General features: G+C 38.4%; 1 protein-coding gene across 1 annotated transcript in view; it reads right to left on the bottom strand.

Moving 5' to 3' along the window:
- The window catches only part of LOC144978617 (uncharacterized), a 185,925-nt gene that overhangs the window by 156,518 nt on the left and 14,805 nt on the right, over window positions 1–14,602 (bottom strand). The gene's annotated exons all lie outside the window — the stretch shown is intronic.

A 14,602-nucleotide genomic window follows, 5' to 3' on the forward strand; every position in this document is an offset into this window, starting at 1 on the left:
CAGAACAGCATATTCTCCATTCCTATGCAGCTCTTTAATCTGAACTATCCTCTCTATCATAAATGATTCTCAACAATTAAAAAAAAAATTCCAATTGATTATACGACGCCTGTTTTTCATTAAAACCTTTCATAATGGTTGGAAGGAGATTTGCATAAAATATGCATATTAGACTCGAATATACTCTTAATGTTCTCAGACAGTATCGATACTTTCACTATTTGTTACAAATATGGTACAATAAAAAATTAAATTTATTCAAATCCACATCTTTGGTTGGAAGGTGATCAATCAGAAAAATTTGTTTGTGTTAGTAGTAGTAATTAAAAAGGCTGACTTTTACATGTTGCGATTCAATGAAAAAAGGTTTTTTATTTATTTTTTTTTTTTTTTTTGGGGGGGGGGGGGGGGGGGGGGGGGGGCACACGTCGTCCCCTCATCCCAGACCAAATGGGCGTTTATTTATTTTTTTTATTTGAAAAGTTGGCAGCTATGTACGAGTCTTTCCAGATAATAACGGCATTGACTGGTTATTAGAATGTGACAGTCATCCGGAGCCAGGAATAATAACTCTCTAGCCTGGCGAGTACCGTAGTATTGTACCACCGCCTGTGTCACGACTTGTAGCAGAGTAAAGTGATGCTGAGCATGGTCAATGATCACCGGATGGATGACAAGGAACGAGAAAATTAGACCTAGCCTATTGTGGCTTTAGGCACTAATAATAATAAACTACACCTCACCTGACACAGTGTAGATTAGTACCTGTTGGTCAAAGGCAATGACAGCTCTTGTGCTTGAGCGAGGCAGCACTACAATAAATATCAAACAAAACGAAGGACAGCGTGGGTGGGGAGTGGGTTGGGGAAGGGGGGATGAAACATGCTGTGAATTCGATGAAAACGCAGGTAATTTGAGTGACAAACTAATAATGAAAATGAAAGTAGAGCGGAGGTTGTAAAGGGAGATGGAGTGTGGCAACGGAAACGTGAGAGAGATGAAGAAATTCCTTAAATACGCAAACAGCCATAATACCAATAATAATAATGACGGACGTGAGTGAGGCATGGGGCAGATTTTAGAAGGCACGAGGGGCATGGGAAGAGGTAACCCTCACAGATTAGTCTGTGGTAACCCTAGATATAAACCACCAGGCATAGTTGCTTACTGCTACCTGCCCCCGTTCTCCTTTCATTTCGACGTCATACACGCTTTAGGCACGTCAGGCATACACTATCTGTTTCCCATTGCGGAAGGTAAGAAATGGAAAGGGCAAGAGGGAATACTGGTTTATAAATACCCCCCCCCCCCTTCCACAACAAAACAGAATAATCATAACAAACAAAAAAAAAGGTGGGGGGGGGGGGTGGAGTAATAAGACCCCAAGGAAAACAAAACAAAACAAACAAAAACAACAACAAAACAATCCCATGAGCTGCTATGACAAACATATCAATGTATTTCACATATCTCACAGTCCGCTAGTCGGTGATTAGTCTTGGAATTTTCTTTAGATAGATTCACTTTCCTTCAACTCAATCGAGATATTTATTTTCTCGCCCTCTCAATGTATACCTATCGTATGACATAAACAAAATCAACATTCTAACACAAATATAATGTGATCGGATACCTAGCCATACCTTATCACTTTATATATTCGATGCCTGACATATCATCATCATCATCATCATCTATCATGCAAAACGATATCGTAATGCCAAGCAGTAGAAGACAAACATAAACCTTAAAAATGAATCTCCTCTCCAACACACTCACCTTGTTTCAATTTACAGTGATTTATCCCAAGCACCAAACAAATTATAGATTTAAAAGTGCATAAAGAGAAGAGAAGAAGTGAAGATGGGAAAAACTGTGATAAGAAGAAGAGGTGAAACGAATGACATAGATCTGAGAAGAAGATGATGAGAATGACGATGATGCAGCCAGTAGTAGGTACACCCTGACAACAACCAATTTTATTACTTGGCAGATGCAGCCAGCTCTAATTAAGTCCTGTGGAATTCAAACGGAACCTACAGATATTACATAATTTAAGTGATGTGAAGAAATGAAATATTATGGAATGAAACCACCTATCGCAATGGGATAGAAAGCTTCTGTTTCCTCTAGGCAACAGTGGTGGTGTTGGTGGTGGTGTTGTTTATTTGAATGAAACACTATTCCCGTTCATTTTCGATATATTGGGATTATAAACAAACCGGATTCATCTTCTTTTTTTTTTTTTCTTTTTGTTATTTTATTTTATTGCTTTATCTATTTTGATCTCTTCTCTTCCCTGGAGAGGACGGAGTCTATACCAGCCATGCTACCAATATAGATTTTATCGGTTTCTGCAGATTATTTGTTAGAAGTCAAATTATGCCAAATGCGAATTCCTCCTTCCAGATTCGGATTTACACAAACCAAAACTCCAGAGAAAAATTGCTGAAAAATGATAAAAATTTGGAATGTAAGCAAAATAAAGATATCTGCATCAATGCTAAAATAATATTTAAAAACAAGGACGGAAATAAAGCGTTGCAGATCAATGCAAATTAAATTTCTTAAATCGAAATAAGCAGATTTTTGTTTGCTTCTAGTCTGTGGTAGATCTGCTGTGCTATAGTCCAAATACCACCAAAAATACAACAGGTGGTGTGTTGTGTTGTTTTCTTCTATGAACATCATCGGTGGTGCTACGGGCTGCCATTGACACCAAAATGACATTTGCCCGTGCAGCACAGAGCGACATACATTTATCCAAAACTCTTACGCAGCAAGAGCACAAAGTGAGTAATAACAATTTTTAGTAAACATTTTTTTTAAAACATTGACATCGCATATTCAATATTAGATTTAAACCTGACAATTTAATGAAACTTTTGAAAACGAAATCTTTCCGTGGTTTTTGTTGTTGGTTTGGTGTCTTTTTGTTTTGTTTTGTTTTTTGTTTTTGTTCGTTTTTTTTTTTTTTTTTGGGTTGGTTTGTTTGTTTTTGTAATTTTTGTTATCGTGTTTTTCTTTCAAAATAACTTAATACTGACGTGTTTTAGTGTTGATCGTTACAAAAACCAACCTGGCAACGTCTAACACCAACTCTTGAAGCTGCAGTTTAAATTAAAACTATAAAATTGGAAGCATGAGCTATATTGATGTTACTGCTTTCTTTCTCAGCCAAACAGAAACGTTAAAAATTAAGATAAAAGTTAAATAATATATATGTACATTTTTTTTTATGGCTAAAAGAAAGAGCGGAGCATACTTCGTTTACTTGACTTGTGATTTAACAAATTACACGAGGGTCATAAGATAAATTCCGTCAAAACCGAACGTGTGACACTTACAACATTTGATCTACTAACAACAACTCGCCATTCCCCTTTACCACGAATATTATCAAAGACATATCCTTACTGACCAGACGATAGCGAACCGCACCCAGTAGCAATATCATAGAAAATAGGTTGGCACCAGTCAACATGCCCACATATATCCGGAATGGGTAGCCGACACCAAAATTTTTATTTTTTTATATTTAAATACCACAAATAAGGTATACTGACTGAAAACCTGTACATATTTCGCTCTACATTATATCAACATTAAAGTTAAAGTCTTCTCAAGGAAAGAGAGAATGCAGGCGCTGTAGAATGTTTGTGATTGTTGTTGTAGGGTTTGTTTGCTTTGTTGGCTTTGTTTTCGGGGGGGGGGGGAGTGTTATGTCTTTTCATCGAGAGTACTGTTGTGATGGATAAAAATAATAACATAGTTATGACAATGATGTGAATGATGATGACGTCAACGACGACTCCAACCGAATTCGATAAAGATCTAGATCAGTGTATATCAACGCCCACCCCCCCCCCCCCCCCCCCCCCCCCAATTAAAAAAAACAAAAACAAAAACAACATTCCATGTGTGAAACAAGATATATATATTATATATATATATATATATATATATATATATATATATATATATATAAGAGAAAGACAGACAGAGACAGAGAGAGAGAGAGAGAGAGAGAGAGAGAGAGAGAGAGAGAGAGAGAGAGAGAGACTGGTGGAGGCGAAATATGGGCAAAATAGGATCCAAAGAGACAAAATAATAATGTTTTGATTAGGTTTAGATACAAATGTGACGTCTCTAATGGCAGCAACAAGTCTGTTTGACTCCTAATACTAATATAGCAAGCATTAGCCATCTTTAAAACAACATCTTCCTCACAAAAACACCAAACAGGTGTACAAGAATAATGTATTAGGTTTTCACTTGTGTGTGTGTGTGTGTGTGTGTGCGCGCGCGTATGTATGTATGTGTGTGTGTCACTGACTTTATTTCCACGGGGTTACCTTCGTATGATTATTATGTAACATTGAAAAGCAGTTTCACTCTTCGATCTTCTCGCCTTTAAAACAATTCTTTCTGTTTGTGTATGTGTTGGGTTATTTTAAGGAAATGAAATAATATATGTACTACGGCACAAATCATAAAATAAACCTTTAAAAAGAAAGAAAAAAATTCAACTTTGTTTTGATTTCGTAGGCGGCATTGTGGGTATGCCTGTATTTCCCGAGGTGGCAGTAGAAGTAGAAATGGTAGAAAAGCAAACTGAAATCCAATGTAGAAAGATAGGTAAGTTGTGGGGGGGAATGGGGCCTGCCTTATCTCGTCTGCTGTTTGTCGTTCACACCCCACCATCTACGACGTAACGGGATGCTCATTTCCCAGTGCCTCTATTATATATGTATATACATATATACCTATACATTGATGTATTCACCTGAAGTCTGTTGTGTTGTGTGTGTATGTGTGTGTGTGTGTGTGTTGGCTAAAGTGCTGGCAATGCTGGTACTCACCTAGGCAGGCATGTAGTAGGTGTATGTTATTTTCACACAGGCAACCCTCAAGATAAATGGTTATGCCAAGAACTCCACTCTTTTTTCTCCCCGTTCTTGCTATAGTATAATACATACAGCAGACAGGCAAACTTTAAATAAAAGAGTGGCGTGTGTATATTTGCTGGTCTTAGCTATGCCAGTGTGCCAATTTTTCTTCTTCTTCTTTTCATTAGATATCATCTATTATAACAATTTAACAAATTATGTGTTAACCCGTGTTTGAGGTTTCAGTGGTGTAACAACATCAACAATAATAATTGGTTCTAATAGACGGATATAGATAGTTGTAGTAGGCCATTCCACAACCCCGCTATTACCGTGAGGCAATCATGCGTAATCCATATCTTCATCATTAACGTTTAGAGCGTGTTATGTATCATTTCGACTAGCAAAAACCTCATTCTTTCACACTGTGTATGTCTGTGTATATGTGTGTACATTCCACTTAGGATTTTGGGATATTATAAGATCACTGGCGTGCAATTCAGAAACAGCAAAGCATTTGTATTTGAGTAAGTATTCAATTAGAAAATAAGTTGTCAAACTAGTTAACAATGGAATTTGGCTTTAAAGCAACACTTATCTCTGATTGTGTTAAAAACAAACAATAGATGTTATGCGTTTGGCTTAGAAACTCACAACATTGCCATCCGGAAGTATGACGGACCAACACACAAAACTGTGTTACCCATGAACTTTTATAGTCTAGTGAGAACCACTCATAAACATGGATGGCAAAAAACATTAACAAAGGCCTGAGTGACGTCAACTTCGTTGAATCTATAAAACGCATTTAACTCTTACTGTCGGTTGAAGAGGAATAGCAAACAGAGTTCGTCCATGTGGCAAATGTGCCAAACAGCACTGGCTGGCAAAACAACAAACCAATACTTGTGACCAACACACTGTGTGAGAGGGTGGATTTGATTAAAAGTGCAGTATTCTTTGACTGTCATTAACTTATAATAGCCCTACTAGCCCCTAATTGCCCTAAATATAGCGTCACGAGTCATGATACAAGGCGACGTTCATCAATGGGAACGGGAAAAGAGTTGAAAGTATCGCTTGGGGTTATGATCCCATTGGTTGTATTATTGAATACAACCCGTCGTTCCCTGTCTTTTTGGTGGACATTGACGGCATCATGCGGGGTGTATCATAGCCAATTCAATGAGCTGTTATCAGTAGTGCCAAGGAAACAAATGATCCCATTGGTTGAACTAATTCAAGATTCGTTTTCTGTTCTGGTTAAGACTTGACTTTTGGTGTAAATTTTTGGTCAGTGTCAGGCCATGAGTTTATGAAGACTACGGAAAGAGTACGATTGACCGAGAAAAAGCAGTAACAATTTGATGCGATTCGATCAGGTAAAACACCCACATATAAAGTACCGACACACGAAACGTTTATAGTCTAATCGATAGCTAGTGAGAACTAATCATCAAAATGGCATCCTAAAAACAATTACAATGAACTGAGGGACGTCAATTTCGTTCCTTCTGTAGTCGTGTATAGTCCAGGACACCATGACTGAGTAAACACCCAGACCAAAACCAGTACAGAACATGCCTACTCACATTTTCCGATGGCCCTCCAGTTTATCAGTAATTATCGCGTGTAAATGAAGTATTTTGTAGATTTGCATTGTCAGACAATGTAATAACTCCCCTTTGTTAAGAACTGTGATGAGTGTTTAAATTCCGGAGGGCCAACAACTTTGGCTGGTCGACATGTATTCAAGACAGTTATGTCTAAAGTCCAGGGGGAGGGGGGGGGGGGGGGTTAAAACAACAACAAAAGCAGGGAAAGGATAAATGTCGATTAGCCGGATCAGGCGACCCCCGCCATTGTGTGGAGTGTGCGTCACAATATTTTAGTTTCAGATTTTGCTGCAACATGAAATAATTTGCTCTCACCACCATCGAGTCTCCCACCGTGGTTGACACGTTCATTTTGGACCTACAATCATCATCGCATCTTACAAGCCGTTTTATTCATTATATTTTTAAAAGATTGGATCGGAAAAGACACGGAGTAAAAGACCAAAGTACCCCCCCCCCCCCCCCCCAACCCCCATCTCACGAAACACCCCATCCCTTTAATAACTACAAATTATGATCAAAGGAGATAGGTGGGCCTGTCGTGTATAATTGATCAATCCGAACCAGGTTACCGAGTACGAGGGGAAAGGAAAAACATGATCGTTCTCAACGGCCGTTATGTCTATTCGATAGTTCTAGTTCCCGCCATTTAAAAATGCACGACGGGACGGGAAAGAACAGGAAGAGAGACGGGAATGAATTGAAGCCTCGATAAGAATCGCTAATGGCCAAAAATTTGAGATACAACAATACACAGAACATGATAGGAACCGACTAAAAATCGGACACAGATACAGATATCAAATTATTAATTGCCCCCCCCCCCCCCCTTCCCTCTCTCTCTCTCTCTCTCTCTCTCTCTCTCTCTCTCTCTCTCTCTCTCTCTCTCTCTCTCTCTCTCTCTCTCTCTCCCTCTCTCTCTCTCTCTCGCTCTCTCTCCGCAAACGAATCCTAATGTTTAATTATGTGTTACCCCTCTCTACCCCTATCTGAAAGGGAATTCCAATGTTTAATACCTGGGTCAATCTAACATGCATGATTAATATCAATTTTCACATAAATCGATGATTAGAAATGCTTTCAAACTGGCATTTTATGTAACTGACAAACCCACCTATAGCGACCCCAAAAATCCTGATTCAAGAATTCTAGGGTTGCTGTCAATATCCTCCACTCTATGGCCATACCCTGTCTCCAAAAATCTAACAATACATAGGTGTTATACTAGTTGAGAGATACGGAACGTCTGATCGGACATACGAGCCTACAAAGAGTCAACAACCAATACTGCCGTAATCTTGAAAAAAATATATTTAGAAACCTGGCCAGAAAACTCGTCCTTCAAATATCGATTGATGTAAATGACCCTCGTCTTAGCAAAAACTTTCAAATATGGGACTTCGCGAAGAAGAAGAAGAAGAAGAAGAAGAAGAAGAAGAAGAAGAAGAAGAAGAAGAAGAAGAAGAAGAAGAAGAAGAAGAAGAAGAAGAAGAAGAAGAAGAAGAAGAAGAAGATATAAATAAACACTTACACATCTACATAGAATGAATATGCCAGCAAATGTAAAAGCACACACTCCCAAAATCACACACACACACACACACACACACACACACACACTCACGATCCCAGGATCAATTCTCAATTTACCAAATGGCCAAAACTTCCCACGTTTAAAGTTCAGGTTCTCAACGCTGTGAAAAAAAACACGAAATTCATTTCCTGATTGAGATCAACAACGACTACATCGCACCAAGCACTTTTCTTTTAGGAAGGGTTGCATGAAAATGTCGGTTGGAAAAGTATCCACACCCCCCCCCCCCCCCCCCCCCCCCCCCCCCCCAAATCCCCCATTTATTGCTATTTTGTGACAGCGAGTAAGTGAGTGACAGATTGTGAGTGAAAGAGTCAGACAGAGGGAGAGAATAGAAGAGAAAGAGAGAGAAAGAGAGAGAGAGAGAGAGAGAGAGAGAGAAAAGAAAGAAAGAGAGAGAGAGAGAGAGAGAGAGAGAGAGAGAGAGAGAGAAAAGAAAGAGAGAGAGAGAGAGAGAGAGAGAGAGAGAGAGTGTGTGTGTGTGTGTGGGTGTGTATGAACGCACGCCCGAGTTAAGAACAATAGCAGATTGTCAAGTATATACTGATTTATTCTCCTATACTACTATGCATATTAAAAATGTTCTTAGCGTATAAGTGGGAGTCAATGGTGATAGGGGTAGTTTATATTCATTTCGATGGAGAGAGTAGAATTAAGAGAATACGTATGTTGGGGCTAGGACAGACAGGCCTAATTTTACGAAAAAATTCGTAGATTTGGGGAATTTTGGCTCCAGTGTCAAAACTCCAAGAGTGTCCCTAAGTAATAAAATATAAAATAAAAACAAAATTCCCTTTATTCATCCCATAGGGGGCATTTGTCTCTAGGGTCTATTCCAAAGGAAGACTGGGATAACCCAGGCGTTAGCCGCAGTGCAGCGCCGCAATTTGAGCTTGGGTTATGTGACTTGCTCAAGGCCACACAGCGCAGCGGTGGGTGATCGAACTCGGTAACTTTCGGTTTCAAAGCAAAGAGCGTACCGTAGAGCCACGCTGACCCCATAACACTTATTGAAAACGAGATTTGATGCCAAACTAAACATATTGAGGATCTTGAAGTGTTATTTAATCCTTGTGCGGGCATAATGCTGATTTCTATACTATGTTAACAATGGCGACTGCCGATTTTATATCCTTAAAATCATGAATGTTCAACTATACAGGTGTGGACAAAAAGAAATTGAACGAGCCGATTGTTATCATATTATTATATTCCTGTCTTCACAAGGGCCACCTCTATTACGTCGTAATATCAAAGGAGCTTATTTAAACACCACAATGCACACCGTATATCAATATGGGTGCATTCTGTTTATATTACACGATCAACTCGAATGTGCACCTAGTGTATTCACAATTCCCAATATGATTCATATATACAGATGTCTGTATACGAAGAGACTAGTTTATATGCCTCTTTTCCTTCTTTCGTCGTGTGGTCTCTCTCTCTCTCTCTCTCTCTCTCTCTCTCTCTCTCTCTCTCTCTCTCTCTCTCTCTCTCTGTGTGTGTGTGTGTGTGTGTGTGTGTGTGTACGTCTTGGGACCAGGGACAAATAAAACAGGTCCAATTATCAACTAGACACTATCTAAATAATATTTAGAGAAGAAACAAAAACAATCACGACAATAATAACAACAGTAAAATTCAAAAGAGCTGCTTGCATATGTTTTGCATCGATGCCCCCCCCCCCCCCCCCTTTCCCCAACTGCTATAGCACGACGTTACAAGGTGAAATGAATAATGAATTCAAGTCACGCCGAAGAATGATGTTCAATCAATCGAACCCTCCCCCAATTCCAAATACCCTTCATTTTGATTGGGTAATGTATAAACAACAATTCAATGCTAGACCCTGAAAAAAAATACGTATTTAAAAATTTGGCCAGAGAACTCGTCCTTCAAATATCGATCGATATAAATGACCCTCATCTTGGCAAGAACTCTCAAACCTGGGACTTGGACAGCAAATGGCGGTATAGTTTATCATTGTTGTGAGGGAAAATGAAAATAGTTTTGTGATTGGGGAATGTTATCAATGAGGCCGTGGCAATATGGGTTACTGACTAGACCAGACTAGGGAACTGAATGGTATCATTTAATGCTCCCCTCCATAATCGCATACACCTCTTATAATATACGGTTAACTTATTTATCATCATTTGTATTTTGAAATCTATCTCTACAATACACACCGGTTTTAATCGCTTGACCAACGAATTATTCCAAATCAGTGCTGATGATTACCAAAAAAAAAAAAAAAAAAAAAAAAAAAAAAAGAAAAGAAAAGAAAAAGGTGGAACATTTTGAACGATTGCCTTTACGCTCTACTCTTACTGCACTAACCCTAAATTTTAGAGCAATTGAGAAAATAAACTACATATAATTGATTCTGTAAGATGAGAAACTACATCTATCTCTGTCACCACACATCAAGTCTCTCACTGCCAGAACATGTGATTTTTAAAATGGAGGATCTTCCCCTTCTGACACAAAAATTGCGGAATTCCGCCGATCCGAGAAGAACCATCAGCAGTGCCAAATACCCAAAACGTGTGCGTTTAAGCAAGTGATCTGCATTCTCTCTTTATCCACTATAATTACAGACAATGTCGCTCTATATTAATCTCTATACTAATGTCAGTGTCCGACATTCTTCATTATATATACTATCGACCAATATAATAAACAACATGTACTCAACATTAATTTACTTCAGGAGTAGATGAAGACACGGCCTTAACTGTTTTGGGGAGCGTTCACATATTATGTCAACACTTTGGGGGGGAGGGGGGGTCTGCCAAATGTTGACAAGTGTTGACATGGGGGAGGGGGGGGGGGGGGGTTCATACCCAAGATTATGTCATCAAAAATTTGGTTATACAAATAGAATAAAAACACACCCAAGAAAAACACTGTAAAAGTTGAAATGAGAGAAAGCAAAAAGTATGTATTTTTTAATAGATTAATATGGAGAATAATAAATGGGAAGAAGGCTCAAAAGAGGTTGAAACTGCTGAACTTTTTTCCGGATCGATTATTGCCACCACCAGTGCCAATTGCTCCATGTGATGCTGGTCTGAAAATAAGCAACCAAGGAAAGTCTGGCAGTTTATTCCAAAGTTTGTTTCTGTCCAAAATCAACAACACCAACTGCTATGATGAGCATTGCCCATCTCTGAAAAGAACCGACTGGAAAGGAACCAGCATTCTGAAAAAGCGAAAATGTCCAAAATGCACCCTTTATCATTCCACTATTGTTGCAATGAAAGAGCATTCCAGAAAATGTGGGACACTGAGTGAAGAGACATCAGCGGAAGAATATGATATTGATGAGGAGGAAGAACCATTGGAAACTGAATCAGTGTCAATGTCAGAGGTTGAAGGAAGGAACATTTTTGAGTCTATAAACTTTATGTTTGGAAATTGAAATGGCCCAGATGACAGCCCAGTAGTACAAATGATGTCCTTGTCACTACACCTTAGAAAATCAGTAAAGCTCATAATAAATTAGAATGTTTGAAGTTTACCTCAACACCCATTTCATTGTGTTATTTTTTTCAGTAGCATACAAACATGTCTACAATAGGGTTTCCGTGACGTGAAGCGGATTAGTAACATATATGTTATCATTCGGATAGGACATCAGTCTTCACAAATTACTTTTTACCAGATCAGGTGATCCACCTACACCTATTCACTGCTGGGTGGACAGGGGGCCCCCGAAAAAAAAATGTGGCTGCGATGGGAATCAACTTGAGTTGTCAGGTCTTCAGCCACGCTCTAACAACTGAACTACCCTAAACATGTCTACATCTTCAAAATGGACTTTTTTTTGTTAACATCGCGTAATGCTGGCTACCAGTATTGAACAGAGACAAAGAGGTATATATCAAATTTCACACCTTTTGGCACTCAGTTGTTTTTACCTCTTTTCCTCTGTTCAATAGCCACCATCACATGACTTTCACGAAAAATAGTCCATTTTGATGATATCATATTGGGAGGAGGGGGGGGGGAGGTCAAGTCAATGATGACAATTGATGACATGGGGGGGGGGGGGGGGGTCTAAAAATGCCAATTTTTTGTTGACATAATATGTGAACGCTCCCTTGTCTGTCGGAAAGTAACCACGAGCCTTTAAGACTGCGGATCTTGTTCTACACGACAAGTGCTGCTTTCGGTTTGGGATTCCTAGCTTCACGTATAATATTCAGTGTATACTTGTCTATAATTAAAAAAAAGTCAAGTCGTTTATCTTTCTTCCCTTCATTCTTTCTTACCATCACTGAATAACCTGCAACACAGAGAGCTAGAAGTGAGGCCGGCATCAATAATAATAATAATAATAATAATAATAATAATAATAATAATAAAGTGATCTTTTATAGCGCTAATAAATGCCGAAGCCACAGAGCGCTTTACAATATACTTGTCAAACCATAAAACACACTCATACCGAGCAAAACACACACACATAACAGTCGCACACACTAACTATGCAAGTCTTACAAAATGAAATGGACATTGAACAAAATGGAATATAAAATTAATAATAAAATATACACATCGTTTTGCATTGGTGTGCAACACGAAAGGCAATGATTAGGCAAACTACACAAAATCATCACCACAGATGGCACACGCTATGCGTCCATCCATACTTAGCACCCAACCATCAATCAACAAAAGGCACGATGCATAAACACCGATGACTGCCAGTCGCATTCCCGCATGTGGACCACATCACACATGAATCGGTCCTTTCATACCATCATCATAAACGAGTATAACTAATAAATCATAGACAGAATAGACAAAGATTATCACTCGCTCATATCTAATTCCAATGAATGGCGGTAATAACAACCCTACACGCGCTCACACACACACACACACACACACACACACACACATATTATATATATATATATATATATATATATATATATATATATATATATATATATATATATACGCGCGCCTGCCCTAAACTTAAATTTACAACAACAACAAAAAAAGATTTAGTTAAACAAAAAAAAATGGAGCTACAAGACGTTTTCAAGGGTCGAAAGAAACAAATCCACCAACCAAATACTATAAACTCTTCCGGATGTATTAGATAGAGAAAATGCGCCTGACATCGGGTATTCTACACTTTGACGTCCTATTAAAATGCCATGAGACCATGCTTATTCCAGAAAACGAAAAAAGAAAAAGAAAAAGAAAAAGAAAAAATGAAGAAGACCCAATTCTAAATGAATAAATCCAGAGTTGTTAGTTCCTCGGGTAGAACACAATACAGACTTGCCACCTCATCACAGACAAAACTCTGGAGAATTTACATTTAGTCTGTGCAAATTTGGGATTTATATGAAGACGCGACAATGATGGAAAGATCATGGGTCGTAAACAAGGTATCGCTCTGAATGATTGAGAGAGAGAGAGAGAGAGAGAGAGAGAGAGAGAGAGAGAGAGAGAGAGAGAGAGAGAGAGAGAGAGAGAGAGAGAGAGAGACTCCAAAACAAGATTAATTCAGATTCTTAAAAACAATCCATGGCTCCACCCGTGTTTAGACCAGCGACGTGTCGAACCAAAAGGCACAATGGCGCCGATATAAACGCATGACCATCTGCTGGGGACTTCAATCGTTTATCATAAATTAATTTAAAAGCAAAAACATTCCATTCTAACGAACTCGGCACTTACTAGCACACATCCCAATCGGTGTGACAGGCATAACAACACCGGCCTAATTGTACAACAGGGAGTATGTTGTTTGCATGTAATTATCACGGGTACCATTATGGGAGGTCCTAGAAAAAATTATAGAAATACTTTACCATGTACATATGTAGCATGGCATTATATATTGCGGAAACCATAACACTAAGCGATGAAACCACCCCTCATTGTTCATAATTAATAACACAATACAAATTGACACACACACACACACACACACACACGAAATGGTAAGCTACTAAAGCTCTGTTTAATGACTCATATAGACTAAAAACCATGTAACGTTGACTTGAATCCAACGTGTGAAAAATAAGCCAAGTCCCCTTTGCGTTAACGTATTGCCTGTTTTTCTATTCATTATTTTACATTCTCTTTACATCAACCAACAATTTTTAAAATTGAAATTTTTTAAAAACAACGGGCTCTTGCCTGACGGGACTTTGAGAACTGTCATTAGACCTACCGACAAATCACTTTGTACGCTGCCTATTAAAATACAAACGGTGAAACAAACAAAAAAGAAGAAGAAAAAGACGATCTCCTGACAGCTTAGTGAAAATGTCAAGTAAAATAATTCAAAACATCTTTTTTTATTTAAAATCCAGCGACCCCAGCCAAATCTTTTTTTTAAATATTCAACACCCAAGGTAGCATTTTCCAATAACCAATTTTCTCTGTCTTAGGACCACAATCTTCTCTTCCTTTTTTTTTTTGTACAGATGTCAATCAAAAACAAAAATAATGCAAAAATTATGAGAAAA

Source organism: Berghia stephanieae, chromosome 8 (assembly GCF_034508935.2).
Source record: "Berghia stephanieae isolate SIO BIC M18660-M18661 chromosome 8, UCSD_Bste_1.3, whole genome shotgun sequence".
Classification (NCBI taxonomy): domain Eukaryota; kingdom Metazoa; phylum Mollusca; class Gastropoda; order Nudibranchia; family Aeolidiidae; genus Berghia; species Berghia stephanieae.